This window comes from Papio anubis, chromosome 16, assembly GCF_008728515.1.
Source record: "Papio anubis isolate 15944 chromosome 16, Panubis1.0, whole genome shotgun sequence".
Taxonomy (NCBI): domain Eukaryota; kingdom Metazoa; phylum Chordata; class Mammalia; order Primates; family Cercopithecidae; genus Papio; species Papio anubis.
The window spans coordinates 41,741,002-41,768,588 of record NC_044991.1 but is presented as its reverse complement, the minus strand read 5'-3'; the positions used below and the strand labels follow the sequence as shown (position 1 = coordinate 41,768,588).

General features: G+C 43.5%; 2 long non-coding RNA genes across 7 annotated transcripts in view; one reads left to right on the top strand and one right to left on the bottom strand.

The window, feature by feature from the left end:
• Window positions 1–5,792: 5,792 nt before the first annotated feature.
• LOC108580668 lies at window positions 5,793–9,707 on the bottom strand. Of its 2 annotated transcripts, none has more exons than XR_001892051.2 (3): window positions 9,619–9,707; window positions 7,769–8,281; window positions 5,793–5,823 (listed from the first exon to the last, which is right to left on the bottom strand). It is a non-coding gene; the product is annotated as an uncharacterized LOC108580668 (long non-coding RNA). The 2 variants fall into 2 exon arrangements; XR_001892050.2 differs by lacking the exon at window positions 5,793–5,823 and adding an exon at window positions 7,204–7,241.
• Window positions 9,708–9,900: 193 nt separating this feature from the next.
• The window catches only part of LOC103888130, a 38,139-nt gene continuing 20,452 nt past the window's right edge, over window positions 9,901–27,587 (top strand). For 4 of the 5 annotated variants that reach the window (XR_001892047.3, XR_001892046.3, XR_652520.3 and 1 more), the window contains exons 1-2: window positions 10,298–10,383; window positions 16,261–16,873. This is a non-coding gene — a long non-coding RNA (uncharacterized LOC103888130). Of the gene's footprint in view, window positions 9,985–10,297; window positions 10,384–16,260; window positions 16,874–27,587 lie in introns of those variants that run through there. The other variant, XR_001892049.2, reaches the window with a different exon arrangement.

Here is a 27,587-nt window from a genome sequence, read left to right as displayed (position 1 = left end):
CCAGTTCCTGGTGGCCCCATCCCCCAGTTCCTCATAACATGGTTTTTACTTCTGTGGATTTAATAAAACTTCACCAGCTCAAAAAAAAATTTCGCCAAGCGTGGTGGTGCACACCTGTAGTACCAGCTACTCAGGAGGCTGAGGTGGGAGAATTGCTACAACCCGGGAGGTGGAGGTTTTAGTGAGCAGAGATTGTGCCATTGCACTCCAGCCTGTATGACACAGCGAGGCTTTGTCTCAAAAACAAAAAAAAGAAAGAAAGAAAAGACTGGATCCATTATCCATAGCCGACCTTGGTCATCTTCACCAAGATAATAAAAGAATCCTTTGTTCTAATTCTTGGCTGAAAGAAAGCAATCTGTTGTGTCTCATGTTACATATGATATTTCTCAAGTCCAAATAATTATCAGTGTCTTTCATTTACATAAGGCATTTCCATAGTTAACGTCCAACAAATACCTATGTGGAGTGCCATGTTTATCAGACTTGATAAATATTGAAAGTACTTATACATTTCATAATTAACATACTGACCTTTATGGAAAAATTAGCTTTCTAGTGGTAATATGTTTGTACCACATATTTCAAATTAAATAAATAAGCACTTCAGAAGATGGAACTGTGTTTTATTTTTTAATATATTTATGTTCTCCTAACCCCTTAGAACCTAGAATAAGGTCAATCTATATTTACTTAAAAAGTTGGAAAGAAATCAGGAAGGATCAGGACAATAGACTTCCAAAAACATAGAAATGAAATGATAGTAATAGAAGACACACCCAAGGGACATATCACCATGCTTATTGAGATACTGTGTTCCCTGGCAGCCTGAGGTTCTTTGCTTAGAAGAAAGCATTTGCTTATAAAGTTCAGTATGATAGGTGAGTGGCATTATTTGTGGAACAAAAAACTTGCAAATGGTATAATTTAGTATTGCTTTATAACATCACTTGTCAAGTTTGTTTTCTTCAGCCTGAAGAATTTCTAATTTAAATTTTTTGGCATCTTGTTATATCTGCCTGAGAAGTCTTTGCGCTAATCACAAATTTGGACAGAGCTGAATTATTCAATCTGTCTTCTTTTGTGGTTTTGTGATTCTAGAAAGCTCTCAGGGGTAAAGATTCAGAAGTATCCCAGAATATCCCAATAGATACAAATAAAATAAACTAAATGAAAAATGTCAAATTAGCTGGGTGTGCTGGCACGCACCTGTGATCCCAGTTACTCGGGAGGCTGAGGCAGGAGAATTACGTGAACCTAGGAGGCGGACGTTGCCTGGGTGAAAGAGTGAGACTCTGTCTCAAAAAGAAAAACTTTTACTTTTTATCATTTAAAAAACTGTCAATCAGAAAACCTTCCCATTTCCTTTTAAAATCTGAGATTGACCCCACTGAGTATATAAGTAATACCAAAATGCATGAGTAATTGTCAAATTTGTTTGATCGTCATGCGGACAACCAAGTCAAATACTGTAAGGCAAAGCAAAACAGAAAATGTTAAAAGTCCTTTTTGGGAAGCAACCAAGCTTAGTGGATGCTGGATATATGGCCTAGCCACTACGCTATATGTATAGTTTCCTAGGACTTTCAGTTACTCAGACAGGCCCACGTGCTTCCGCACCACAATGCGTAAAGCTCTCTCCCATGCCTCTGCCATCTGCTCCTGACCCTGCACCCTGTCCCACAAGCAGATGTGAGGAGATGGGAGGAGAAAGCATATTAGAAATCAAATAGTGTCTGTTCTGCTCCCAAAACAATGCCAAGATAACACCAGGAGAGAATGACAGGTGGGAGAAATTTGAGCCTAAGATTCATTTGGACCAGATTAACTGGCTCGTGAAGATGGGCAGTTCATCATTTCAAATTTTATTCAAAACAAATCAAGAATTGCCATTCAATATTGATTTCATTTATTCTGTACTGAATCCACACTTACTGAGATAACTATTGGAGGTGTGGTCCTTGCTTTAATCTTCCAGTTTGTTTATGGAGATGGGGATGGATGTAGGAATAAACAATGTCAACATCTTGCAGAGGTGCTAAGGTAATAGGATATTACATTGGGGGTTCAAAGAATTAAGATGCTTTCAACTCAATCTTCAATTTCACTCCTGTCTACTAAAGGAGTCCCCAGGCCAGGCTCAGTGGCTTATGCCTGTAATCCTATCACTTTGGGAGGCCGAGGCAGGTGCATCACGAGGTCAGGAGATTGAGACCATACTGGCCAACACGGTGAAACCCCATCTCTACTAAAATACAAAAAATTAGCTGGGCGTGGTGGTGCACGCCTGGAGTCCCAGCTACTTAGGAGGCTGAGGCAGGGGAATCGCTTGAACCCAGAAGGCAGAGGTTGCAGTGAGCCAAGATCACACCATGCACTCCAGCCTGGGCAACAGAGTGAGACTTTGTCTTTAAAAAAAAAAAAAAAAGGAGTCCCACTTTGGCTGGAGGTAATTAGGTAAGTAGAGGGCTTTGTTCCTCCACATTAAGGAGTGGCAGATGGGATGGATGGTCGACCTATCTTGCTGAAAACATCTCAGGTGCACCGCAGAAGAAAAACACACACTGGGCTTCTGATTTGTCAAACGTGTTCCAGGGTTTGTTTGATGTGGCAAGAATATACATTGTCAGGGGAGGGGGATCCCCTGCGTGACACACAGCCTCCAGAGATTCCATTTCCATTCCAGTAAGCACCACTTACAAAGGTGAAAGAAGTTTAGGTTTATTCCCTAATATTGCTATTGACCACTGAGAGTGAACGTCAAATGTCTCAGACTCAGTAATCGCAGAAAAATGGTACACCAAACTCTGAGGCCCTGCTCTCAAGTCTTAAAGCAGGGCAAGGAAACTCTGGAGGGCTCCAAAAATGCAGAGATGGGGAGCAGGTACCTGTGCATCTGGTCTATGTCCACCTGGAGGGGAGTGCAGGGGCCCCCTATTTATTGCCCTCCATATTCACTTCAATTGGGAGGGAGTTCCCATATTTGGTAGGCCTTTCCCAGGATAAACCCCTTAGCCTCACAGTGAAGAGAGATGGTCTACTCCATCAAGTACGATTCATTCTATTTTTTAGGGTTTTTTTTGTTTTGTATTTTTGAAACAGAGTCTCATTCTGTCACCCAGGCTGGAGTACAGTGATGCTCACTGCAACCTCCACTTCCAGGGTTCAAGGCATGCGCCACCATGCCTGGCTAATTTTTGTATTTTTTGTAGAGATGGGGTTTCACCATGTTGACCAGGCTGGTCTCGAACTGCTGACCTTAAGTGATCCACCCACCTTGGCCTCCCAAAGTGCTGGGATTATAGGCATGAGGATCTGCACCCGGCCTAGGTGGTTGGTTTTGTTTGTTTGTCTGTTTGTTTTTAGAAAAACACAGTATTTTTAAAACTCTGTCAGAATTATACTATAGTTACGGAAGATTTTAACATTGGCAGAGGAGGAGTGAAGGATACATAGAGCTTCCTCGCACATTTCTTTGCAACTTCCTCTGAATCTATAATTATTTCAAAGCAAAAAGTTGAAAAATATCTGTTGGTACATTAGATATAAAGTAAATAAATAAATAATAAAACAATCTCTCTTCATTTAAAAGTGCTAGATGCATATTTGTCTGGGGTGTGTGTTACCTTAGATAATGTTTTGATACAACTCTATTATATAACATCTTCTGCTCATTTATACAATTATGTATTTGCTTACCGAATTTCTTCATTCACTGAATTTTTAAAAAATGTTTATTTCAGAGACAGGGTCTTTCTCTGTTACTCAGGCTGAATTCAGACTCCTGGGCTCATTCTATCCTCCGGCTTCAGCCTCTCAAATAGCTCGGACTACAGGTGAGCACTACTGTGCCCAGCTCATTTACTGAATATTCATTGAGCACCTATTATTTGTCAGAGCATTACTGTAGGTGCTAGGCATAGAGCTGAGTGAAAACACAAAATTTTGTCCTCATGAATCTTATAGTTTAATAGGGAAGACAACTATTTTTTAAAATCTGAAATGCATAATTGTTATTGTGACAAATACTTTGAAAGACAGTTATGTGGGGGAACAATCAAGAGTTTCCTCTGGCATTTTTATAAGAACTAAATGAGGTCGATACCCTATGTGAAATACTTTTAAACCATTAAGTTCTTTACAAATATTGGTGGTCATTAATATTTGGCACAAACATGGAAGTTCATTTTCTTTTAAATTCAGTCCTTCCCAAAGTGTCCCAATTACTAGCAGGTTTTAGTAGTCTCATCCCTCTCTCTGGCTGGACATCATTCTCCTACCTTCTACCCTGGGAAAACCAGATGCCACCTGCCCACACACCCAGGCACATAGTCTCCACATCCACACACCCTGAAACATGCACTACACAGAAGTATAACTTGGCTCAGGCTCCTGAAAAGTTGGCCCCGGATTCTCTGAGCAGCTGGCTTCCCTTACAGATTATTTCAGGACAGTCAGGAAGCCCGATTCTTTGGAGGGCCTGCTAGCATGGCATTGGGGATGATCCAAATGCTTTTGAGGAATCGCCAAGTTCAATTTTCAAAGAGCAGTGCCTCTGCTGACACCAGCGTCTATTCCCAAAGGAGAAACTTGACCTACTTTTCTGTCCCAGAAATCCCTTGGGGTCTTCAGCGTGGCCAGAGCCACTCACATTTCAAGTACAGTAATGGTTCTCAACTCCTACGCTCAGAGGCATGGGGCAGACATGTGGATTGTCATGCAGGGACCCAGATTTTGAGGAATGGGGCATGGGAATGTCAGTGGAGAAAGACACATCTGGCAGGGAACCCTTGGAGCCAAGTCATTAGACAAGAGCCGTAAGAGTGAAGAACCTTGGGGTTCAGTAGGATGTTTTGGAGATGCAAACAATTCACCTTGTGTGCAACTTCATGTTGGGGGTGGGAGAAGCTGACGATGAACTTAAAATAAGGCCAAAAATGGAGATGAGAGAACAGGAGTGAAATAGAAGATGGAGTGTGGGTGGAGGATGATAAATTTGGTACTACTGAGCTTGAAGTGCTGGACACCATCAGTGTCCAGAATACAGTTGGCAAGTCATGCCTGTAACCTCAAGACAGGGTTGAGATGAGACGCCATGTGAACAAGAGTCCATTGATGTGATAGAAGCAGTCAAGCTAGTTGGTGCATGTAAGTTTCCAACTCTACTGTTTCTCCCAAGCCCAGCTCTTGTGTTGCAGATTGATCCATTGCTACATCCTTGCTCCCTGCATCTCCATCCAGTTCCTGTACGTTGCTGGCTTCCATAGAATCTATTTCCCTAAACTCCGTTTGATGCAGAGACAGAGATACAACCTGCCATGGCTGACTTTTAATAATGTATTGAACTCCCCTAGCCTCAGTTCGTCATCTGGAAATGGGGATAATAGTAGCTCCTGCCTCACAGTGCTGTTGGCTGTCTTCAAGTCTTTAATACAGTATTAGTCAGTGCTCAACAAATGTCACTATTATTAATAGTTGGAAAGGAGGAGAGACAGGATATGCATAATGAAAAAGTGATTGGCTGGGCATGGTGGCTCCTGCCATTAATTCCAACACCTTGGGAGACTGAGGCAGGTGGATTGCTTGAGCTCAGGAGTTCGAGACCAGCCTGGGCAAAATGACAAAACTCTGTCTCTACAAAATAAAACAATAATAATAATAATAATAATAAAGATACAAAAATTAGCCAGGCATTGTGGTATCCACCTTCAGTCCTAGCTACTTAGGAGACTGACGTGGGAGGACGGCTTGAGTCCCAGAGGTGGAGGTTGCAGTAAATCCAGACTGTACCACTGCACTCCAGCCTAAGCAGCCAGACCCTGTCTCAAAAAAGAAAAAGTGATTGGTTACATTTATTCCAATGTTACATAAAAGTAGCAGTTTGGTTTAGATTGTTAACTGTTGACCAATAAAATTCATGATGCCGCAAATACAAAAGCACAAGTATGGCATTTGTATATACCCATATATGTATGTAGTCACACAAGTGTGTGAACAGACACATGCATATACACATATGTATTGTATATACATATATATGCCTCAGTTCTTCAGAAAAACATCACTCTCATTGTTTTTCTTTAGGGCACTTGCTATAATGACAATTTTGCCTTTTTGTGTGTGATTATTTGTGATGATTTGTCTTTTCACCAGATTGTCAGCACCCACCATGGCATGGGATATGTGTGGACTTATGCAGCACCATAGCTACTGCATAGCACACAGTAGGAGTTCAATGACAGCTTGATGGATGGAGAGAGAGGGTAGTAATGAGTGGAGAATGGCATCAGAACATTAGCTGCAAATAAAGGCTTATCTAGACAAATATTATTCCATCATTAAATAATTTGAGGAAAAAGTGGGTTTGTTTACTTCCCTGATTCCCTAATAGACTATTAAAATGAGTGATGAATAAATCAGAATGGACTTCTAAATTATAACTATGTGCTGTAAAATCTATAAACAAAAGCAAAAAACACAGTCATTTCCCTCAGCCCCGCTTCCTTCTAATTTAATGTGAGCCAATTCCTTGAGAGGGGGTGTTAAACTCAACCAACTCAGCCAGTAAGTATTTACTAAGCATCAATTATGCGTATGACATTACACTAGCACTGAGTGAAACTGGCAAGACGTGTGACCCCACAGGAGCTATAATGTTCTAAGAGGTGCAGACATATTTTGAGAAAATTAGCATTTGCAATAACTGACATTTATTGAATTCCATGTTTCAAACACTGTTCTAAGTACTTTTCAAAGCAGATCTTTATTAAACTTCACAACTCTCTGAAGTAGGCATAAACTATTACCATTTTATATTGAAGAAACTAAGGCACAGAGATAATAAGTTTCTAGCCCAAGATAACACAGCTAGTCAGAGGGACAGCTCTCGGGAGCCTATGCTGTTTACCACCACTCTTTATTCTCTCTCAGCAGAGCAGCTGAAGGTGGGAGCCGGAGGCAAGTTCAAAAATTAAGTGTACAAGCCGGGCATGGTAGCTCATGCCTGTAATCCCTGGGAGGCCAGGGCAGGAGGATCACTTGAGGCCAAGAGTTTGAGACTAGATTGGGGAAAATAGTGAGACTTCCTTTATACAAAAAAAAAAAAAAAAGAAAGAAAGAAAGAAAAAAAAATTAGCAGACTGTAGTGGCAATGCCTGTAGTCACAGCTACTAGGGATGCTGAGACTGGAGGATCACTTGAGGCCAGAAGTTCTAGACCTGGGCAACACAATGAGACTCTCTCTACAAAACAAAACAAAATAAAACAAGTGTAAAGAATTAGCTCATCTTTTTTGTACTGGTTTTTTTTTTTAATAGAAATTAAAATAATCTCCTTTTTTTTGTTTTTAGAAGTTGGCCAGCCTTCTTGGGGGCTCTGAAAGTTAGTCCATTTCAGGAAATTTGAACATACAATGGAACATTGGCCCAAGAACATTTTAAAAATTGTTTCCCAATATATCAATAATAATCAGTTGCAATTTGATCCCTTACAACGTATATGAGTTTCATTTTGTGGCACTGAGGGTGACCATATCCCAACGAGTCATTCTAAAACAAAGAATAACATAATTGGCATAGCCAAAGAAGAATTAAATGTCTCATTATTGACTGAGATGTAGACATCTCCAAAATCAGCTTGAAAGTCTACAAAGAGTTCTTGACCATTTACACAGCTATTTAGAGTTTCCATGTAACTGTTTATTAGCTAGGATACAAAATAAAAGGCATTTATTTGCAACTTATTGTGAAATATCTGTGCGCCATCTTACCTTTCTCAGCATACCTGAAGTTCTATTATTTCTTCCTCTGGAATCTTCAAATATAATTTGCAAGTAACCTCACCAAGCCACTCTAATATATCTTATTTTTTCAGGTGAAAGTGATCAAGTGACTTCCTTGACATTTTAACGATACTGTTCCCTCTGCATGAAAGCTCTTTCCTTACTTTATCTGGCAACCCCCTGCTCATTTTAGCAAATGCTTGTGCAATTATTACTTTACCAAAAAAAAAATTACATTTCCTCCTTTCTGATCTAACTCTTTCTGATCCCTTGTGTCAGTTAGGGATTGATTTTGGTGACAGACAACATCAATATAATAGACATTTATTTTACTGTCTTATAGCTTGACATTCAAAGGCAGGGTTGGCATGTTGGCTCCACAATGTCTCCCAGGACCTGGCATTCTTTAATTTTTCTGCTCCCTCATCCTTAATGTGTAGCTTTCCTTCTCAGGATTGCCTCGTGGTCTCAAGATGACTACTGGAGCTCCAACTCTGTCATCTGCATTCCAAGCAGGGAGAATAAAGAAGAGGAGGAGGGGGAAAAGACACTTTTCAGAAGAGTACAATATCCTATGAAGATTCTTTAAAGTTTATAAAAGAACTTTCCAAAAGGCTCATCCAATGACTACTCCTTTCTTCCCATTGGACACACATCTTTAAGGGAGGCCAGGAAAAGTAGATTTTTAAAAATCTGAGTTAACTGATAACATAGGGATTCTGTTACTAGGAAGGTAAAAATGGAACCTAGTTAGATAACTAGCAAGCTGTGTTTGCTCCCAATCTGTGGTGGTTTCAAATATGTCTACAAATTCTTGGACACATCCCCATTAAGAGGTGGCATCTGTGTCCCACCCTTGGAATCCAGCCTGGCCTTAGTGACTGTTACAACATATGGAATACAGAGAGGGATGACACTGCCAGACTTCCGAGGTTAGGTCACAAAAGGCAGTGCAATGTGCACCTGCTTCTACAGGAACACTCACTGTCTTGATGCCCTTCTGGGATGTTCCCTTTTGAGAATCAGCTTCTGTGTTGTGAGAAGCTCAGGCCACATTGAAAGGCTATGTGTAGGTTGTCAGTCCCAGCTGAGCTCAGTCTTTGAGTCATCCCAACCCAGACACCTGACATGTAAGCGAAGGAGCCTCCAGATGACTCCAGTCCCCATGACATCACCTTCAGCCTTAGTGACTTTTGAGATGCTGAGAACCAGAGACAAGCCATCCTCACTGCACCCTGCCTGAATTCCCAATCCACAGAATCTGTGAGTTTAATACAATAGCTGTTTTAAGCAACAAGGATTTGTTACGAAGTGATTGTAACTGGAACACATCCTTCCTCCAGAAAAGAGGCAATTGCTCCCAAATGTTTCCATCCCACTCTAGGTCTGCCTCTGCACTTTCTGCAATGTCTATTACCTAGGAAATGATGGCTCTCCATAAATGTTTCTTCAAGGAATGGGCTATATCCAGGATTCACATTTTTTTCTGCTTACTCGCTAACATGCCCATCTTCTCTGCTAGACTGCAAATGCTAAGGCAGGAACTGTTTCTAATGGCACATAGTGGGCTCTCAATAAAACCGAAAAGTTGAGCTGAATTTACAATGGATGACAGGGATGGATTTAGCTACTCGCTGTTAACACTGACTGCAAAAAAGTTACGTTTTATTTTTAGAGGAAAGCAAATAGGTTGTTCAAGTAATTTAAACCCATGGGAAAAAGCAAATTGGGACAAAGGCATGCCAATCACAATTCAGTAACCTACACAGCCTGGCCTTATAGCCCAGACTATATCATCTTCTGGACCTCACCAACAGGCCCTGCCTGGGCACACTTACTCTTGGAGGTGTCTGGCCCTGGAGAAGAGTGAAAGATGTGTTTGGTGACCTGAGCTCACTTTCCTTTGGCCTTCAAGTCAACAAGTGCTCCCAGTAAGTACAACCAAGAGATGCTGGGTACACATCATGTGTCCAAGACTCTGGCTTGGTCTCTATGGTTATAGAAGAATGCTGGGGCACAACAATATGGTGCATGGCCTCTCAATGGTCCAGTGCTGCTGGGCATGCAATTTTCAATGCCTGAAATCCATGACATGTTTATCAGAAAGAGTATGCTAGGTTATGCTGCAGTAACAAACATCCCCCAAATCTCAGAGGCTTAATTCAACAAAATTTATTCCTTACTTCCCTACAGGCCTAGCATAGGTCAGTATCAGGATTGTGCTCTTTTTGGTCACTCAGGGATCCAGACTGAGGGAGGCTCCACATACTGGTTCTCAAAGCTTCCACCAGAAGTGACTCATGTCATTTCCATTTCCATCATATTGGCCAAAGTGGGTCACATGGTCACCCTGATTTCACTGGGATGGAGAAATTCAGCCTACCATGTGGCTAGAAGAAGTTGGAACACGGCAAGTGAATGAATGGCCATTCGAGGCATGTGCATGCCTCTGCCCCTGATGAAATGCAAATATTCTTGGAACAAGGAGTCCACATTGTGCATCAACTACCATTAACAACTTCATGTGGTTATTATACCCTGTTTTTCTTGAGAATAAGTCTTGATGTAATCAGAAAAAATATCCGTGGAGACCAGAGGAGACAGTAAGTGACTAAGCTCCAGAAAAGAGAAAGGTCAACTTAGGAGGGGAGAGACAGTGGCTTTTGAGACTATCTACTCCTAATTCTGTCCCTAAGCAGCTAGCAGTTCTTGGACACAACCTTCAACTTCTCAGGGCCTTGGCTCCTAGCTAATGTTCTAAGGCTACTGGAGGACATTATTACTAAGCCAGAGGCCACTTCACCAACATGTTAAATAATCAGACTCTCACAAACAAGGAAACTCACATTTGGAGAGACAGAGAAAGAGAGACAGGGAGAGGAGAGAAAGACTATAACAAAGCACTAGCTCGAATGCGCATAGAGAGAAAAGTCAATGTTTTAGAGGCAGGGAGATGTCGTCTTCTGAGCCTCCCCAGTTCACCACTCCCTACAAGGCTCTCAGTCCTACAGGATTTACACTGGGGTCTTTCCAAATGGCAGGCTAGGTCTCAAAACATTTCTAGTGTCAATTTAAGAAATAACAAATCTTCATTCTAGGTAGAAAGGGAGAAGAACCTGCTCTCTTTTACATCTAGAGCTGCCCTTGAAAATGTGAGCTTATTAACCTCGAAAGAGGCTGGGGGAAGTATAAAGGGCTCCTAGGACAAAGCTCAGCCAAGAGAGACATTGGGGGCAGGTTTTATTGGTCATATAACCTCTTCCTGTAGGAATTTTATGAGGCGCTGTCAGGCAGAAGCAGAAGCTGCCTAACTGCTGGGTATCGGAGGGGCTAGGTTTGAAAGCATATTTTCTGCAGGATCTTGATGTATTTTTAAGAAGACAGGCAGGAATTACGAATTCCTCCTGATATGGGATTTCTCATTTTTCTTCCAGCAGAAGCGGGAATGGATTGCTCTGAGATTTGTAAGCTTCCTGTGCATTCAGGAGGGTGGCAGTTAGAATGACAGTAATGACTTAGGTCTCCTCTGAGGGTGGTTCCTTCATTACTAGGCCCCTCCACTGCTCCCTTCCCACTCTGTTAGTCACAGCTGTACACCCTGCAGCTAGCCTGTCTCTTTCTGGGACAGCCTGCCAACCACACCTGCCACTGCCCCAAATGGGGCACTAGAGACTGGGGCAAACCCTACAGAATTCTTTTCCCCTTTTTCCCTGGCAGCACATGTGCACACACACATCTTGTACACACAGACATACAAGAGAACTTGCATTTCAAAGAACACTGTGAGCAATTTGAGAAATGAATAGTGAATCCTGAAAAGGGAGGTGAGGAAATGGAGAGAGCCAGCCCCACTCACTTCTATTTGGGGAGGGGCAAGGAGCCAAGGTTGTTGGTTAATCACATGTACCAGGACAGCAAAGCAAAGGACTGATTTTCATAATCTACACATGAGACTCACATCTTTACCACATTTTCCTTAAAAAAAAACAAATCTGAAAGTGGCCATCTGCCACTCTATGCAGCAATGTGGAAAGAAGCCCACAAATGTCATGTTGAGCAAAAGACAGCAGACACAGATGAGTACTATATACACTTATTTATGTAAAAAAAAAAAGTGGGGGTGTGGAAAATTCGTGATGGTGTTGGCTAGAAAAAGTCACGAGGGCTTTCTGGGGGCTGGTCATGTCCTTGTTCTTGATCTGGATGCCAGTCATGTGAAAGTATTAAATTTGTGAAAATGCATCCCTTTTCTGCATAAAACTACAACAAAAATTTCATCATGCCACTCCCCTGCTTCAAGGAGTTCCTTGGCTGGCCGTTGTCTGTAATGACAATTGTCACTTCTCCATGAAACTTTCCTTGACCTCCTTCATCTTTCCCTACTCAGTTAAAACACAGGCTGCATGACCTGGTAATGTTTGATCGGTGTGTTTCCGCATTAAAACATGAATATCTCTAGGGCAGTGCCTGGGTCTTACTCATTTTTGGGGCCCAGGTACCTGGCGCAGTACCTGGCATATTGAAGACACCCTATAGATGCTTGATAAATAATGGATGATGTAGCGAATGATGGGTAACTGCATAGTCCGTCCTTGTTAGAACCCCAGGTCATCTTGGCACCAGCAGCATGGGTCACGGGCGTTCCAGGACTCAGGGTGCTTTTGGAAAGGGAAATGTGTTAGGAGGCAGCTTCCTGCATTCACAGCTCCCACAGCTTGACCCGCCACTCACCCCTGGACTCACTCTGACCTCTGACCCCACCACTCCACTGAAAGGTCTTTAGCTTAGGGCTGTAACGACTTTCTAAATGTCAAATCCAGTAGACTTTTCTTGAGCCTTATTATGGGTGAGTTCTCTGAGACATCTGATACGGTTGAGCACTCATTTTCTTAAAACTTCGTCCTTTGCTGGCTCCACAGATAATACTCTCTTATTCCTCCTCCCTGAAAGTTTCTCCCCCGACTTGTCTACTGGCTCCTTGTTCCCTGCTCCCATGCACTCAGGCCTGAGGCCACTGTCTCTTCTCTCTTCTCATTCTCCTACACCCACCTCTCACAAGCTGAAGCCTCCCAGCTCTGGGATGCTGAGATCCGACTTCTTACTGAGGGCCTCCTCCTGGGTGCCCCACAGATGTCCCAAGACACAATATCTGACCCTGTACTTCTCTTTTTTATCTTCCTAACCTACTCCTTTTCATTTCTGAAGACACTAGTTTTGGGAAGCAGTGTCACCATCCGCCTCTTCACCCAAGCCATAAACCCGGAGCCATTCTAGATGCTTCCTTAGCCCTCACCATCCTAACAAATCAGCTCCAAGTCCTGTAGATGCTTCCTGCTTGACATCTCACCTGCATGTTGCCTCTTCCTCACTCTCATTGCAGTTGCCTTGATGCTGGCTCCTGACATCTGTAACTCCAAGTTTTGCAATAATCTTCTAGTCTTTCCCCACTTCTAGAGTTCCACCCTTCTAGCCATCTTTTATTCCGGGTCAGCAGGATCTTCCTAAAATGCAAGTCAGATCACGTCACTTCTCTGCCTCAAATTCTTGCCTACAGATTCGTTTGCAAAGTCCTAACACTGACCACAAAGGCCTTCCATGATCTGGCCTGGTCGGTGTTTTCCTCTCTAGCTTTCTCTCCCACCACCACCCACTTTGCCCTCAGCATTCAAGAATATATTATTCTTCTTTTAGAAATCCAGGATGTGCTGGATGCAGTGGCTTACGCCTGTAATCCCAATATTTTGGGAGGCTGAGGTGGGTGGATCACCTGAGGTCAGGAGTTCGAGACCAGCCTGACCAATATGGTGAAACCTCATCTCTACTAAAAATACAAAAATTAGCCAGACGTGGTGGCATACACTTGTAGTTCCAGCTACTTGGGAGGCTGAGACAGGGGAATCACTTGAACCTCAGAGGCGGAGGTTGCAGTGTGCCAAGATCACGCCACTGCACTCCAGCCTGGGAGACAGAGTGAGACTCCGTCACAAGAAAAAAAAAAAAAAATCCAGGATGTTTGGTGCCTCTGCGCCTTTGCCCTTCCTCCAAGTACTCCACCTTTGTCCAGAATGCCACCATTCAAGCCACTCTCCCCAGGCCTGGGTTCCCTGCCTAATCCTTGCCTACCTTATCTTTCTAGGGTCACCTCAGGCTCACCTCTTCTGGGATGCTTTTCGCAAGCCCCTGCTCCTGGGTGGACCTGGCCATGCCTCCTCTGACCCCCAGTGTCTCTGTACACGCCTCTCCCACAGCACAGGGAGGAGTTCCATCTTCCCCTTCTGATCCTTGGTGTCCATGTCTTATTTGTGCCTTTGTGTGCACAGTGACCAGTAGAGGGGCACCCAAATGCCTGTGAAATGTCATTATTGAATGAATTACCCATAACTTTAGTTCTCATGGAGGTAAAGGGAAACAGAACAGAATGGCAAACTCAAAGTCTGAAGGAGAAAACTCACAAATACTGCAATATGACCTATGCAACAGAGAATGTTTTTTTTCTCCTGCTGCTTGTTAATGGCCTCTTATTTTTCCTTTGGGAGACCAACCTTGCTCCCTTGCATGGAGTATTGCTAGGCTCTCAGGAGTGGGTCAACAGATCTCTGGAAACTTCAGTGACTCTTACAAGGACCAAAAATAGTTTCTTCTGTATAGAATCTCAAGACTATGTGAATTCCTGTCCTTTCTGAATCAGGTCAGATTTTTTTTCTATTTTGTGGACACTTAAATCCCTCTAATAAATTATATTTCTCCCTTCCGTGGTCTGGGATGTATTTCTCTCGCTTGCACCTAAAGGACCTTTACAGATAAAACTGTGAAAGTCATCACAACCTTGATTTCCGCTCCTAGTCCCGCCCCAGTTGCTGCCTTCCCAGAAGTTGTCATTCAGGTGCGGTTCTGTCTCAGTCAGCTCCGGTAACTCGCCTGTGGCTGACTTCTGTGAATTTAGGCTTCCACTGTCTACCTGGCTATGATTGTCGTAGGGGAGCTGTTAGGGCAGCAGAGGTGCTGATCGTTTAGTGACAGGTGCAATCGTTACTACTTTCTAGCATGGGTGTTGTCTGACTTGGTGAGAGTGAGCAGGAAGGGAAGATTGTGGTGTTGAGGTTGGAACTACAGAATGGATGAAATGAGGGGAGGGCAGAGGAGTCACAAGGAAGGACAAAGTGGTCGAAGTATAAAAGCATCTCAACTACCATTTGAGGCCAAGGTTGAGTCTCTTACGGATTTTGCTTGGAGGACACTTTGGCCAGCTGTTTTTATGTTACCAGAAGTGGGAAGATTAATATATGGATATTGGTCCAGATGGAAACAGGGCATATCTGGCTTCTGCATACTTATTTTCCAAAAGCTCATTTGTAAAGCAGTTGTGTGGAACTCGGGATGTGTGTTCTCATGGAAACAATGTAATAAAGGGCGGCCATAAAAGCTCAAGTTAAGCCAGATCACAGCCGGGCGGGCCACTCCACGTGCGGAGGCTCCATCTACCATGATGAGGAGAGCCGGCCTGGAGATAGAGCCGATGCTGGACAAGCTGAGCTCAGTGATGTAGGGAGGAGACTGAGGCATCACTTGAGCCCCTGAATCTGTCTGTGCCTGCAGCACCTCTTACAAATTTCCTGGTGATGCAGTCCCAGCCTCAATAGACTCTCTTGTCCAAAATCTTCCTTGTACAACCACCACAAGCACCACAAACTACTCCTCTTTCCCTCTTTGGAATCCCAATGTCACTTATTGCCTGTGGCTCTCAACTCAAATCTTAAAATGGACAGAGTTAGGTGCCTTGGCCTTCTGAATCAGATGCCACCAGAAAGAAAAAACGAATGAAATGCAGTCACCATCCTTAGCTCAAAGCCTGGTGAGAGGGAGAGAACAAATACAACTGATTGATGAAGCACAGAGAGGAAAAGCAACTTGGCCAAAGACACAGAGCTCATCATCATGGAGTTTGAGTTCAAACTCACAGTCTGATTCCAGAGCCTGGCAAATTTGACTATCGCTCACATTACCTCTCTTTGAACTGTGAAAGATGTTTTTATAGGCATTTTTCTCAAGTTTTTATTTGAAAAGCCTTTGCCCAATGGCCCACAAAGACCTGGGGTGAGGGCAGGAGCTGGAATGGGCTTGTCCTTACCCAAATTTATCTTTCACTGGCCTGATGCTGCATGGGGGTTCCTGGGGATAGCTGTTCCTCTGGTCCAAAGTATCACAATCTAAACAGATTTGCAGATGTTCAACTCCTGGTTTGCCTTTATCAAGTTCAGCTGACAGTCCAGTGGGACCGGTTGCATTTGTGCCATGCACTCCAGCCCTCTCCCCACCGCTCCCCACCCCAGGATGGTTCCCTGAGGAATTGGAAGAAGCCATAGCTGTTGCCTCTGGTTTCCTTCAGCTCCTGCCACAGCAGCAGTTGTTCAGAATTTCATTACTTCTCTAACATTTTCAGTAAAGTCACTTGACACTCACCATTGTCCTGCCTTCCCTAGAGCACGTCACCTTCAGTCTTCATGCACCAGAGAATCAAGTTGCTAACAAGGTGCTGCAGAGAGGAAAGCCATGTTGGAAATCCCAGGCTGGCAGAAACCTGGAGAGCAGCTCTTTTCCTAGGACTTCATTTCCATGGCCAGAAGGAGAGCAGCCTTTCCTAAATCGCACCTGCCTCAAAGTTGGCCCATTTCTCTATTGCCTTGATCTCAATTAAAAAAAAAAAAAATTACAACGATGTCCTTTAAAGAATGCCACTAATAGCCTCTTGGCCTTCTACAGGATAAAGCAGCCAATTCGTTGGTCTGTCTCTATAGAAATCATTTCTCTACTATGTGGAGAAAATAAAATCCAAGATGGAGATGGTTATGTAAGAGGTATCTAAATGGGATCTAGGGGGCATAAGGAGTTGGATCCCAGTCATGTGCACACTCAGATGCAATCTGACCTGTTGAACTGGGCCAAATTGTAAAACCAACTGCACTGGACTTGAATTGTTTATACTGGGCCTGATCACCAACCTCCTGGAAAGACAGGTAGGCCAAACAAGACTGAAAGACATCCTAAGCTGTTAACCAGCCATCATCAATCACGGACTATATGAAAATCTTCCAGGTATGTAAACTTACAGAAAACCTTTATAAGCCCCTGCCCAACCTTGCCTGATCCAGTCGCTTGCTAGATCTGTGTCTCTTAAATTGCAGTTCTTAAGACCTTGATGAAAACACCTTTTCTTTTGTTTGTTGTACTGCAGTGTTGGTTTGGTTTCTTACTAGTTGACAACTGTTCCAGCAACAGGTTTCTTTTACCCATACGATTGCTACTTAAAATGGGGTCAATGCCCACATCCCCCGGCAGCTTATAAGAAATGTAAAATCTCCACCCCCATCCCAGATCTTCTGAATCAGAATCTTCAGTTTAAGAAGCTCCCCAAGTGATGTGCCTTTAAGTTAGAAAAACACAGATCTAGATCAGTGGTTCTCAAACTTTCTTGAGGATTAGAAATCCCTGGAGGGCTTGTTAAAACCCAGATAGCGGCCGGGCGCGGTGGCTCAAGCCTGTAATCCCAGCACTTTGGGAGGCCGAGACGGGCGGATCACGAGGTCAGGAGATCGAGACCATCCTGGCTAACACGGTGAAACCCCGTCTCCACTAAAAAATACAAAAAACTAGCTGGGCGAGGCAGCGGGCACCTGTAGTCCCAGCTACTCGGGAGGCTGAGGCAGGAGAATGGCATAAACCAGGAGACAGAGCTTGCAGTGAGCTGAGATCCGGCCACTGCACTCCAGCCTGGGCCACAAAGCGAGACTCCGTCTCAAAAAATAAAAAATAAAAAAATAAAACCCAGATAGCTGGGCCTTACCCCGGGGTTTCTGATTCTTTTGTTCTGGAGTGAGGCCTGAGAATTTGCATTTCTAACCAGTTCCCAGATGATGTAGATGTTACTTGCAGAGAACCACACGTTGAACATCCCCAAGCTAGATCATCACTTCAGAAACCACTATGAAAGTTCTTTTTTCCTTCTTCATTTTCAATCCATTGCAGACTGATTCTTTTGTAAAATATAATAAACAAATTACAAAAAATAGAAAAGACACAAAACAAAGCCCTGATTTATTAACATTATTGTTAGATTCAACAGACATAAAGTTACTGTCAAATTGATGTAAGAGCTTCTAAACATTTACTCAGTTTCTGAACTTACCTAACACAGACCAGTGACAAATAGTTTGGAGATCATGGTTTGGGTAGCACTGGTCACAGCAGCAACTCTAAAGTACAGTAGGGACACCCCTGGGGAACTCCAAGACCCCTTTGGGGATCCACAAGGTCAAAATAATGTTCATAATGATGCTAACATGTTAGTATTATTATATATGGTAGAGTTTTCCACAGGCTACATGTAATGCAAAGGATTGGACTGCTTTAAATGCAGAAGCAGATGAGAGAATACCGTCAGTTGTCTTCTTTGAAGCCAGACATTAAGGAGGTTTGCAAAAAATATAAAACAGGCTGAGTGTAGGGGCTCACACCTATAGTCCCAGCACTATGGGAGGCTGAGGAGGGAGGCTTACTTGAGGCTAGGAGTTTGCGACCAGCCTGGGCAACATAGCAAGACCTCCATCTCTACAAAAATAAAAATAACAAAATTAGCCAGGCATGGTAGCATGCACCTGTAGCCCCAGCTACTCGGGAGGCTGAGGTGGGAGGATCATTTGAGGCTGCTGTGAGCTATGATCAATTGTGCCACTGTGCTTCAACTTAGGGGACACAGAGCAAGACCCTGTCTCTAAAAATAAATAAAGTAAAACAGTGTCACTCTTGATTATTTCTTACTTTTTTGGTTTCAGAAAATAGTTATTTTTATAAAACGTAACAAAGAATTTGTTACTATTGTTAAATTAATTAATATTGTTGAAACCCCTCAGTTTTAATATCTCCTGTGGTAAATACGGATTGTATAGCTCACATAAATAAACGCTCTTTGTAGTTCTTCATAGTTCTGAAGAATGTAAAGGGGCCCAGAGCCCAAACAGTTTGAGAACAGCTGGTCCCAGTCATCTTCGGAGAACAATTGCACTCATCTTGCTTGCGATTTTCAAATGCCTGAGTCTGCATGAATTGCAGGCCTGAGGAATTTGGAGCAGAACTGCAGTAGGCTGCCTTTTTTCTACGTTGAACAGTAGGAAAAAGAGGGGTAGGGTAGAGCTTGTGACTCATTCTCTGTTTGTTCCATTGAGGATTCTGTTGAGCTTCAAGTTACAGAAATCACCAACACTGTGGCTTCAGAAAATTAGATTTGTTTTTCTCACATAACAAGAAATATGGAGGTCCATTTTAGTGGTTTAATAATGTCACTAGTGACTGATCCTTTCTTGATTTTTGCCAACATATATTTAATATATGGTCTTCGTTCCTCATGTTCATTTCATGGTTCCATCTACTTTCCAAAGATGGGGAAGGGTGAAGGGCAAAGGTGTCTGCTGATTGAGCCAACCCCCTTCAGTGTTTCCTGCTTACAACACACGGACCCTTCTATCTGCAGTGAGCGCTAAGACATGATTTGTAACCAGACATGCTGCTTGCCCAAATAAAATGGGGATTTTCTTAACAAGAAAAAGGGGAGAATGGGTATTGGGAGGCAACTGTCAGTATCTGCCACATGCCAGAATCCTTAGAACTTAGCAGAATGTCTAGCCAAGAGTAAGGCTCAATAAATACTGGTTGGATGAATGAGTGAGCTATATTACATGCACACAATCAGGTCTAAGGGACCACAAAATGAAATCAGAATCAGATAGGGAATGGTAGTGGGGATAGTAATTTAAATGATCCATGCACTGAAAAAGGAAGGGACCCTCCTCCCTCCTCATCACTCACTTTCTCTGAGGCCTTCCCTGAGGTCTTTATGTTCTCACCTTGGCAAGTTCTTTTTCTCCATTGGCCCCTGGTGCTTATATGGTTCCCCTTAATGGAGCAGTCCTGAGGCTCTAGAAAAACTTACAGCAGCCTTATCTTCCCAAAGTGCTCTGGCCCCTAAAATACTCCTCCTCTAGGCCAAATGCTTCTCTTTTCAGCTGCGTTTAAAGTGAAACAATTTGTATTATGAAAAATTTTGAAAATGAAAATAGATAAGCAAGACTACTATAATCTAGAGCAAGCCAGTCTCAGTATTTTGATGCATAGCCTTCTAAAATTTTCTCTTTCTATATATACTTTCTTGTTTACAAGTTTGGAATACATACTATACTGTTTTGTAATTCCTCAATTTACTCTATCGTAAACATTTTTCCATGCCAAGTAACAAATGTGTGCTATAATTCTACATGTTGCTACCTTGGATTTCATTGTAATGTCTCATTTGCAAGTGATCTCACAAGTTTCCACAACTCCACAAATCAGACCTCAGGATTCAGATCCACTATGTCAGTTAGGGTCCTATGAGAAGCAAATGCCAAGATAGAAGGAGAAATGCAAAAGATTTAATGGAGGAAATTCTGTAAAGGGTAAAGGAGAGGGGAACGTGAGTAGGCAGGGAAAAGCTTCAGAGTACATGCAGGCCTGACTCTTGTGAAAGGAGAAAGAGAAGGAAGAGGTTTAGGTAGGATGAGTCTATAGACTGCAGTACAGCTCTGAGAAAGTCACAGCCAGGCCAGTGAGGAGCCTCAGAGAAAGAATTGTCCATTAGGAAAGTCCTGATAGAAATGGCCTGGTTCTTGGACCCTTATGGAGTTTAATCATTTGCTGGCAGCCACCTGAGTATGAACATTGCAGTGGATCTGAAGTTGCAGCAGCTGGAGGCTCTTAGCCAAGGACATTCCTCTCAGTAGGTCCTCTTAGAAGTTCACGGATGTCATGTGAATTCTCATAGAGATTCTGCAATTTCCAGCAGAGTATGTAAATGGAGCAGAACCTAATTCATCTAGAATAACAGGCCAACTGTCCTGTGCTAAGCTCTTTTATTAGGGAAAATGTTTAGGAAGCCACTCCCATACACTGGTCCTTTCTGGCAATAGTCAGGGGACTTATTGCTTTCATAGTATTGACTGCGAATGAGCTGTTTACTTAACTGACAACAAAAGAAGGATGACCAAGTCAGTATAAGCAATAATTAGGAGAGAAGTAAGTCCATGGTGCATGGTACAAAGACTCATGTGCTTGCTAAGAACAATAACTCTCTCAGGCCAGGGCAGGAGTGCATTCTGGGTCCCTCATAATATGCATCAATCTGACAGTCTGTATTGATCTCTAAAGATTGACTGTAACTACTTTGGAGCATGTCTCTTCTGGCTAGCACTGATTGGTGGCCCTTTTTAACTGTTTCAGCACACTTTGCTTCTCCCTCTAATCCAGGAATTGAAAACTCAAATTTATATGAGGGGCTGCGCCCTAGAAGCTGAGCCTGGTACAGGAATTTTGGTGCATTTGATTTGCTGCAGAAGTACTCTCTGAATAGGGTGTGAGGGAAGCAGGGTGGAGTTGGGGAAGAAGCTGAGCTAGGATATAGCCTCAGCAGGAGTCCTGCTTCAGCCTGATTCCAGAGAGAGCTCTGGTGCCTGAGTTGTATCACCTGGAGACAAGGAGACTTGTCTTTTTGTACACCTATATTGGTCAGTCATTGGCAAGGCTGCTCCTTATGGGAAAGAGCACAAAATCTTCCAGGGAGGCAGTTCCTATTTGACTGAAAAGGAGACAGCTGGGAACTGTGTATCTTAAACAAAAGCCTTAAGCCAGGTGTGGTGGCTCACACCTGCAACCCCAACACTTTGGGAGGCCAAGGTGGGTGGATCACTCGAGGTCAGGAGTTTGAGACCAGCCTGGCCAACCTGGTGAAACCCTGTCTCTATGGAAAAAATACAAAAGTTAGCTGGGCATGTTGGTGGGCACCTGTAGTTCCAGCTACTCAGGAGGTTAAGACAGAATAATTACTTGAACCTGGCAGGTAGAGGTTGCAGTGAACTGAGACTGCACCACTGCACTCCAGCTTGGGCAACAGACTGAGACTCCATCTCAAAAAAAAAAAAAAGCCTTACGATTCCAACATCAGAAGTCCTACCTATAGGAGCAATTGGGATGTGTCTGGGTGCGGTGGCTCATGCCTGTAATCCCAGCACTTTGGGAGGCCGAGGTGGGTGGATCACCTGAGGTCAGGAGTTCGAGACCAGCCTAGCCAACATGATGAAACTCCATCTCTACTAAAAATACAAAAATTAGCTGGGCGTCGTGGTGGGTGCCCATAATCTCAGCTACTTGGAAGGCTGAGACAGAAGAATTGCTTGAACGGTTGCAGGAGGTGGAGGTTGGAGTCAGCCAAGATCACACCACTGCACTTCAGCCTGGGAGACAGAGTAAAACTCCGTCTCAAAAAAAAAAAAAAAAAAAAAGGTAGGGGAAGGGATGCAAATGGTCACCATGTATATAAATAAAATAGTTATAATTAAGCATTAATCAGGCTGGACTTTAACCCACTTCCTTGTAATTGACAGTCACACGGCACTAGATACTGGCCATTTGCATCCCCATTGTTCCCATAGATAGGATTTTTGATGTTAGAATCATACGTCTTTGGTTTAAGAATTGCTTAAGGTGTTTTTGAGATCCAGAATTCCAGTGAAACAGTGCTGACACCAACTAGTCTGAAGACTCCCACAGAGAAAAGAAATCAGCATGAGAATACAGTTACTTCATCTCCCTGTCCTATGACTTCACCCTGCACTCTTTGACCAATCAATAATCTCCACATTTTAGTCCACTCCAAAACCCTAAAAACCTGTATCCCCATACTTCTTGGGGAGACATATCTGAGGCTTCCTCTTGTCTCTTCATTCAGCAGTTTTGTGATTATACCTCTTTCTCTGCTGCAACCCGGTGTCCCAGCATATTGACTTGGCTGTGCACATCAAGCAATGGACCTATTACTGCTACAATCATATCCATTCACACTCCAGCCAGCAGGAAGGAGAAAGGGCAAAGAAGGGCAAGCACTGGCCTTTGAAGCATGTTTCCAGGAAGTTGTAGACAGCATTTTCACTTATATCCTGTTGGTTAGGAGGTAACTACATAGCCATGTCCAAGTGGCAAGAAGGCTGAGAAATGCTTTACACAGTTTTGGCCCAACCTACTTTTCCTATTTATTCCCTTCTACTTATCTTCATAAATTTGCTTATTCATTAACTTTCTCACACATTCACATTCACTTGCTCATTAAATATTTACTAGTCTCTATTTTGTGCTACACCTTATATTATCCATTAGATATTCAGGGGTAGATCAGGGCCATTGTACTCAAGGAGTTTCTATTTGATAGGGGTGAACAATACTATGAAATGAGTGAGAACAATACATTCTTATAGGTGCTAAGAAATCTTTCTGCAGAAGGGACAAAGGCTGGAATGGTGGATTTTACTTGGGGGAACCAGAAAATACTCATCAAGGAAGTGACTTTTGAGCTGAATATTGGCAAAGGCTAAATTAGATACGTGGGAAGGGCATTTCAGGCAGAGTATAGCATGAACAATGGCTTGGGGTTGTACACAGCATGACCCATTTCAGAAATGGCAAGACTCTGGTAAGTGAGAATCTATGGTGCAACAGGGGCTGGGAGGTAGAGGAAGGAGGCTGGGGGCAGCTGAAGTTGAGGATACAGGCAGAGGCGGATCCTGGAAGATCTTAAAGTTATCCTAAGGCTGTGAGTTGCCAACTTCCAGCATAAGCACCATTTATTTATTTATTTATTTATTTAGAGATAGGGTTTTGTTCTGTCACCCAGCCTGGAGTATGGTATGATCATAGCTCACTACAGCCTTAACCTCTTGGGCTTGAGTGATCCTGCCACCTCAGCCTCCCAAGCATCTAAGACTAGAAGCATGCATCTCCACACCCAGTTAAAGCATCTAGTTTTTGAGGGCTTCTGTAGATTTGGGAGCTTGCTCTGTCCATGTGCATGACAGGCTAGAAATACTGAAAAATTATCACTTCCCTCTTCCCCCAGGAATGGCCTTGAAACAATGATTAAAAAGAATTGGTGGATAAAAATTTCAGCTCCTTGGCCCTGAGCCCCAGTTGCCTAAATAGTAACTCAAATAGTAACTTGGTTGGCAACTTACCTTTTATTGGTTTCCATCCCTTCTCTCATTCTCTTTTCTCTTTATGGGTATTTTCTGGAATCAACTTCCAAATATATTTCTTGCACTAGAATTCTGCCTCTGCGTTGACTTCTAGGGGAACTACACAAAACAATTGTGTGACTTTTACTAAAGGTAGATTGGCACCATGGGATGACTATTTACTAACAGCCTTAGCAAAGTAAGCTTATTGAAATGAGGACTTGGTCTCATTTATCCTTGAACTCCTTGACCCATAAAAGGCACACAACACACATTTGTTACATAAATGAATAAAACTTGGCAGATAACTTTAAGGTAAACGTTAGACAACCCCAGTTCAGAAATGATGCTGGACAGGGACTTTCTCACCAGCTAACTTTCTTTGTAAACTCCTTTGGCCATCCTCCCTCAGGCTACCTGTTCCATCTTGAAGACCATACTTATCTTTCGACTCCTCAGGCTATTCTCAAGATTCTCTAAATTCCTCTCCCTTTATGTTCAGAACTATTATCCAGCTCTCTCTTTATCTGCCTTAACCAATTCTATCATGAAGCTTCTCATTCTCAGACGCATCAAGGTAATTTTCCAAATAAACACTGCCTCTCCCAGAGGTTATTTCTTAAAATTGAGTATGTTATTCCCTAACCTTGTGGTGAGTTAGGCAAAGCAGACAAAGAAAGGTTTAGCAGGTTTTGGCCTGGGTGTGGTTTCCATAATCCCTTGCTTCTAGAGGGTCATGTGGCCAAAGGTCTCAAGATTTGTGACTTTCCCAGTTTCTTCTATAGATAACATCACTATTTGGCCAGGAGCAGTGGCTAACACCTATCATACTAACACATTGGGAGGGTGAGGTGGGAGGATGGTCTGAGCCCAGGGGTTTGAGACCAGACTGGGCAACATGGTAGAAACCCATCTCTACACAAAATTTTTTTGAAACCTGGGCACAGTGGTGTGTACCTGCGGTCCCAGCTATTCAAGAGACTGAGACGGGAGGATTGCTTGAGCCCAGGAGCTCGAGGCTACAGTGAGCCACTGCCCTCCAGCCTGGGTGACAGAGTGAGACCCTGTCTCTGTAAAAAACAAACAAATAAAAATCACTAATGTAAAATCTAAGATTGTTTTCTTTTTGAGATGGTTTTCAGACTGACCCCCGACCCTAAGACTCGTGACTCATGACTCCACTGGTCCTGTGGCCCCGCCCAGAGGTGGACTCCGTGCATAAGGACTGTTTTCCAAACTCCTGTGATTTCATCCCCAAGCAATCCCTACCCCCCTGCTCACCACATTGTCCATAGAACCCCTAACCTCTGAGCCCTCAGGGAGATGGATGTGAATGCAACGCCATGGTCTCAGTGAATCGGTTTTGTCTGTGCAGTGGGCAGGAAGAATTCATCAGGTGATTACACATTTTAAAAACAAACCGAAGAAAAATTCAAGACTGCACTCACTGATGGTCAGTTTTCTGATCTTGAGTACACATTGACTCAAAATGGATCGTGAATGAAAAGGTATCTTTTATTGGTCATTATGATCCAACCAAAATAAATTTCTGTTCTATCAACCTTGTTCCCTGAGGAAGATGAAGGGGCTGAGTAATCATAGTCTATGTCCTTCTCTCTGGGTCTGAAAGGGAGACACACCAGTGAGAAAGAGGCCCCCCTTTATTTACTCAAGGCCGGAAGAGGCTAGGCCTGAAAGCACGGGCAGGGATGGAAAGTTGGCAGTGTCCTAGGATCATTGAGCTGAAATGACAGCTCTCCCTGGTATAGGGAGGGTGGAGGCCTGTGGGCCCAGCCTTGAACAGGAAAAGTCTGGAATTTCCTCCTCCATCCTGAGATGGACACAGCTGAGCCACTTCCTACAGGGGACATAGGAGAACAAGATGGTGCCATTTTATTCTCTATGTCCACATGATTCACAAATGGGGGATTTTTTTTTCTGTAAGTGCCTGAGGTTAAAGAGAATCTAGGTGAACACATGTGTGGGCAGCCTATGTGGGAGCATGTTGTTCCATTCTGCCCAGTCCCTAGAAGATTCCTTCTGCTAGCATGGAACTATGCCTGTCTCATTCTCCCCTCCTCCCATCTTCCCCTTCCACCCTATCAATTACAGAAATTAGGGGCAGAATCAGGCTAGGAGGAAAACATAACTAATACATAAAACAGGCTCTTTGTCATCTTCTCCTAGACTCAGAGAGACCAGCCCAAGAGGTGAGAGAAACCTTTATTCCACACAACCCTTTGGTGGCCACACACACTTCTACTTTCCCAAAGCATCCTTATAACTGCCTAGTGAGTTCACATTGCTTCCTACCTAGGAAGAGCTGACTTATCAAGGAAGGGGAATTGCAATAGAGAAAGAGTAATTCCTACACAGCTGGCTGTGCGGAAGACCCGAATTTTGTCATGACTCAAATCGGTCTCCCTAAGCATTCAGGGATCAGAGTTTTTAAGAATAATTTGGTGGGTGCTGGAGGAGGGGCAGTGAGTGAGGAGTGCCGATTGGTTGTGCCAGAGATGAAATCACAGGGAGTAGAAGCTGTCTTCTTGCACTGAGTCAGTTCCTGGGTGGTGGCCACAAGATCAGATGAGCCACTTTATCCATCTGAGTGGTGCCATCAAGTGCAGGGTCTGCAAAATATCTCAAACACTGATCTTAGGTTTTAGAATAGTGATTTTATCCACAGGAGCAATTTGGGGAGAGTCAGAATCTTGTAGCCTCTAGCTGCATGACTCCTAAACCATAATTTCTTAACTTTTGGCTAATTTGGGCAGTCCAGTCCCCAGGCAAGAAGAGGGTTTGTTTTGGGAAAGGGTTGTTACCATCCTTGTTTCAAACTAAAGGCTATAAACTAAGTTCCTTCCAAAATTAGTTTGGCCTACACCCAGGAATTAACAAGGACAGCTTGGAGGTTAGAAGCAAGATGGTGTTAGTTAGGTCAGGTCTCTTTCACTGTCTCAGTTATAATCCTGCAATGGTGGTTTCATTAGAGTTTTTCAAATATCACATGCATAGGAACACTAGTGAAGCAACAATGACCAATAGGAAAACAAGAAAATCTAGACAGGAACGAAGGTAGAGAAAGCAGTTCCGGGCCAAGGAAAACCCACTCACTATCACTCTTAGCTGCTAGGGACCAGCACTAATGTTACTGGGGGTCCTTGCTCCCAGAGCTCCCAAGATGGCGGCAGGCCACTTCCAAGATGGTGGCAAGCCTCATGTTCTCTGACCGGGGTTCTGGGCCTCACAGATTCCAAGGAATGGAATCTTGGGCCATGGGGTGAGTGTGACAGCTCCATTAGAAGCCATGGGTCACGGAAGAGAACCGTGGAACCCAGTGACTACTGTTCAGCTCGATTAGGACAAACCCAGGCACTTAGCCATGCAGGAACAATGGCAAGCCTTTAGCCTGACTGGGAGTGGCAATGGGCACCTCCCTGGATCAGGAGCACAGCGGACACCCTGCCTGATCCGCAGGGATGGAAGTCAGCGGCGGGTCTGCGACAGCGGCAAACAGCAGTGGTGAAAAAGCCAGCGAAAGCTCAGCTGGAGCCCTAACAAAACGCGGACCAGAAGAGTGCAGTTGCAAGATTTAACAGAGTGAAATAGAGTGAAAACAGAGCCCCCATATAAGGGGAGGGGACCTAAAGGGTGTTGCCATAACGGGCTCGAATACCTGGGTTTATATCCTGATCCTTGTCCCTCCCATTGTGCTCTCAGGC